Source organism: Phocoena phocoena, chromosome 11 (assembly GCF_963924675.1).
Source record: "Phocoena phocoena chromosome 11, mPhoPho1.1, whole genome shotgun sequence".
NCBI classification, from domain to species: domain Eukaryota; kingdom Metazoa; phylum Chordata; class Mammalia; order Artiodactyla; family Phocoenidae; genus Phocoena; species Phocoena phocoena.
This window is the reverse complement of record NC_089229.1, coordinates 754356-758714: the sequence shown is the minus strand read 5'-3', so window position 1 is coordinate 758714 and position 4359 is coordinate 754356. Positions and strand designations below refer to the sequence as shown.

General features: G+C 56.2%; 1 non-coding gene across 1 annotated transcript; it reads right to left on the bottom strand.

The window, feature by feature from the left end:
* Window positions 1-582: 582 nt before the first annotated feature.
* Window positions 583-655, bottom strand: TRNAR-CCU (transfer RNA arginine (anticodon CCU)). Its single transcript has one exon. It is a non-coding gene; the product is annotated as a tRNA-Arg (tRNA).
* Between the last annotated feature and the right edge of the window lie 3704 nt (window positions 656-4359).

The following is a 4359-nucleotide window of genomic DNA, read 5'->3' as shown; positions in this document are numbered from 1 at the left end:
TACTGCATGGGAGAAGCTAAAAGCTGGTACTATTGCAGTTTTGCTTTGTAACTCCTGTTTTTTTCCGTATGATTTAAAAGGCAAATGCATGAAACAATAGTCATAAATCTATGTTAATGGACACACAATAGATGAAGATGAATCTGTGACAACAACAGGAGAGGGATGTGGATGTGTAGGAGCAGAGTGTTTACTACTGAAACCAAATTGGTATTATTCAAACTAGGTTTTTATAAGTTTACGATTTTAATTGTAACTCCCAAGGAAACCAGTAAGAAAATACTGGGGAAAAAATACAGGAAAGGAAAGAAGAAGGACATCAAAATAGTACACCACAAAAAATCAACTAAATACCCAAAAAGGCAGTAATAGAAGAACTGAGGGACAAAAACCATGTAAGACATATAAGAAAACAAATAGCTATGGTAGAAGTAAGTCCTTTCTTTTCAGTATTCACTCTATTTTTTAAAATTTTATTTATTTATTTATTTATTTATTTGGGCTGTGCCGGGTCTTAGTTGCGACACGCAGGGTCTCTGTTGTGGCATGCAAACTCAGTTGTGGCATGCACGTGGGGTCTAGTTCCCCGACCAGGGATTGAACCCAGGCCCCCTACGTTAGGAGCAAAGAGTCTTACCCACTGGACCACCAGGGAAGTCCCTCAGTATTCACTTTAAATGTAAATGGAGGGCTTCCCTGGTGGTGCAATCATTAAGGATCTGCCTGCCAATGCAGGGCACACGGGTTCGAGCCCTGGTCTGGGAAGATCCCACATGCCACGGAGCAACTAAGCCCGTGCGCCACAACTACTGAAGCCCATGCACTTAGAGCCCATGATCCACAACCACAGAAGCCACTGCAATGAGAAGCCCATGCGCCACAACGAAGAGTAGCCCCCGCTCACGGCAACTAGAGAAAGCCTGCACGCAGCAACGAAGACCCTACGCAGCCAAAAATAAATAAGTAAATAAAATATATATTTTAAAAACTTTAAATGGGTTAAACTCTCCAATTAAAAGACAGAGATTGGCAAAGGCAATCCACCTTTGTACACTTGCTGTGTACAAGAAACTCACTTTACATACAAAGACACAAAGAGGTTGAAAGTAAAAGGATGGAATAAGACGTTCCATGCAAACAGGAATCAAAGAAGCTGGGGCGGCTGTGTTATTATCACACAAAATAGGCTCGAGGACAGTTATTTTTCCTGAGATCATGTATGGAATGGGTTGTACCTGCCTGGATCATATAAAGGGTGAGGTTTTTGTCTTTGCAGTCTCTTAATGCTCATCCAATAATAAAGCTGTTTCATCCCTTTCTACCCTTGTGGAAGGACTCACTGGGTTTTTGGGGTTCTTAAATAAATTTATTTATTTAATTTATTTATTTTTGGCTGCGGTGGGTCTTTGTTGCGGTGCAGGGGCTTCTCACTGTGGTGGCTTCTCTTGTTGCGGAGCACGGGCTCTAGGCACGTGGGCTTCTGGAGTTGTGACTCGTGGGCTCAGTAGCTGTGCTTGCGGGCTCTAGAGCACAGGCTCAGTAGTTGTGGCGCACAGGCTTAGTTGCTCCGTGGCATGTGGGATCTTCCCGGGCCAGGGCTCGAACCCGTGTCCCCCGCATTGGCAGGCAGATTCTTAACCACTGCGCCACCAGGGAAGTCCGACTTACTGGGTTTTAATTGTTGGTCCACCAGCTCCATCTCCTTCCCGTCTTGGCGTGAGACCCAGCCTGCCACTCTGCCCCCAAGACCATCTCCTTCCCTTAACCTGCTCCAATTTTTCTTTCTGAATAAACCTTTTATGTCCTAGATAATTTACTCTTTTTTTTTTTTTTTTAATGTTTATGCCTCTCTTCTCTGCCTTGGGCAGGGATCTGTGTCTGTTTTGTTCACTGAGGGAGTGATACCCAGAAGGCCCTACAGAAGCACTGGCGAACAGAGGCAGCTCAAACTTACCACGTGCAAACACCAGCTCTTGCTGCTACATTTCCGTCCCAGCCCATGGAGCCCCACCTCCAGACACTGAGGAACGTTGGTCTATTTGACTCGTACCCCCGTATCCAAGCCAGGGCACCCCATGGCCGCACCTGCCTGCCATAGCCCCTCACCTGTCCATCCTGCTAGAACCAGACTCACGCGTTGCCGGGACCACACTCCTCTAAATGGCAGCCCTTCCACACTTCCTATTTGCTTTCCTGGGCCCCTTCTTCTCGCACTGGCACTGGGCACCCCGTTATAAGTTACATATTCAGCTGTTTGTGGTCTGTCTTCCCCAGGCAAAGGTCCGCTCCAGGTAGGGTGGCCGATGGCCCTGTGTGCCTGGGGTTTAGGGCTGAAAATCCTGACCTGAGAAGCCCCGCAGTTCAGGGCAGACCCAGGTATTTCCCCCGCTCCGGGGCCAGTGCTGTGTGTTATTAGTGCTGGGACAGGGTGGCACCCAGTGGGTGCTCAGTACCTGCTTAAGGAATGAATGAGGTACACAGATGTCCAAAGGCTCGTCCAGTTAAGCTGTGGGCCCTGGCGGGGGTGACCCTAGTCCTCCCTCGTCCGGGGCCTGAGTGCATCAGCACCTTTCTCCGGGGCAGGGGTGAGGATGGGGTTTCCCGCTTGGCGGGCGGGGGGGCCAGTCTTACTTGGTCCATGGCCAAGGCAGTGGGCCTGCTGGGCCATGGGGCTCTGGGTGTGGTTCCAGATCCTGATGTGGAGGCGGGATGTAAGGTCCAGCTCAGAAGCGGGTGCTGAGTGCCGCCACCAAGTGGTGGCCCACTTGGTGCCCCACACACTGGACAGTGGGGCAGCTGGGACCAGAGCGTGTCCCTCCCCTCCCCGTCCCCTGTAGCCCTCCACACCCTTAGTCCTGGAGAGGAGCACGGCCGCTGCCTCTGTGTGGGCCTCTGTTTCTGCCATCTGGGGTGGCCAGGGCTGCTGAGGAGTCTTGGGGGAGCCTGCATCCGGTCAGTTCCCCGCAACCCCCGCCAGCAAGTCCGCCATCCCACCTCCAGGCGGCAAGGATTCCTGGGGTGGCCCTGGGTCCCGCTGGGGTCTGTGCATGGACCAGGGGACCCCTGGATGGTCCAGGCATGGGAAGCAGGAGCTTGTGGGACGGGGAGAGGGGGCCCCAGCCAGAGCTGGGACCTTGGTCCCCCACCCTCCCGGGTGCCTTGATGGGGAGGGGACACCTGGGGCAGACAGGGGTCTCCACAGGGCCCTTGGGCAGGGGACCGGGCCTGGCTGGGGTAGGGGAGTGGGAGCCTGGGGCTCGAGGGGTGGTGCAGCCCCTGCCAACTGTCAGGGGGCGGGCCTGCGGGCTGAGTGGGCACGGGGTGGCCCTGACCCACCCGTGGGCGCCACTCTCCCCCCACCCACGGGGGCGGCTGTCGGGCTGTTGGCGTTCCTAGCCTGGGGATGTCCTGCGATACAGGCGGGGCTGTACGTGGCGGAGGGCGGCAGGCTCCACCCGTGTCCGTGGCTCCACCCTCGCCCCAGCTGCAGTCCTGACCTCCATCCCGTTTTAGGAGGTATACCCAGGCCCGTGGTCCTCCCAACCCCACCCTAAGGGCCACCTTGCCCTGCAGACCCCATCTCTGTCCTCAAGGAAAGAGGCGAGCCAGGTGGACAAGTGTTTACTGAGCGAGGGGCCATGCTGGCTTTGCCTGCCCCCCTAGTCGGCTGGGGGCAGCAGGCCCCATTGAGAGAGGGATAGGAGAAGGCCCGGTGGACTGTGTCCGGCTGAAGGAGGGACAGCCCAGCCAGGGCCTGGGTGTAGGGGCGCAGACACAGCGCAGCTGACATCCAGGGCGGGGCCTGGATGCCCCGTGGTCTCGTGGAGGTGACTCCAGACACAGCTCGGGAGGCGTGGCCCGGTGGTCCTTGTGAGCCGGCAGGAGGGTCCTGGGAGGGCAGGCCCAGCCGGCCAACTGCTGGGTGACCCCTGGCCTGGGACACGGAAGTGACACTGCAGGGTCAAGGGTCCCCCTGTGGTCCTTGAGCACAGATGGCACACAGTGGCCCTCAGGGAGTGTGACTGTCTGAGAATGGCTCATCCTGGCACGTGGCCCCTGAGGCCAATGGAAGCAGCCAGCCCTCACTGGACTGGCCTCGCTGGGGGCCTGGGGAGTGGAAGGTGGTCTGAGCTCTGCGGGGGGCTGGTGCAGGGTGGTGTTCGGGCCGTGGGCTCCCTCGAGCTCTTAGCAGAGTCTCTGAAGGGTCGAGGGAGAGCTGTGTGAGGGACGCACTGGGGGGCCAGTGAAGGCCCAGCCTGGGCAGCAGGGGGCCACCCGGTATGTGGAGCCCAGCCATTGTGGGCATGTCCCGGCCCCAGACCCGCCCAACTACAGAAGGGGCGCGGCCACACTCTGTCC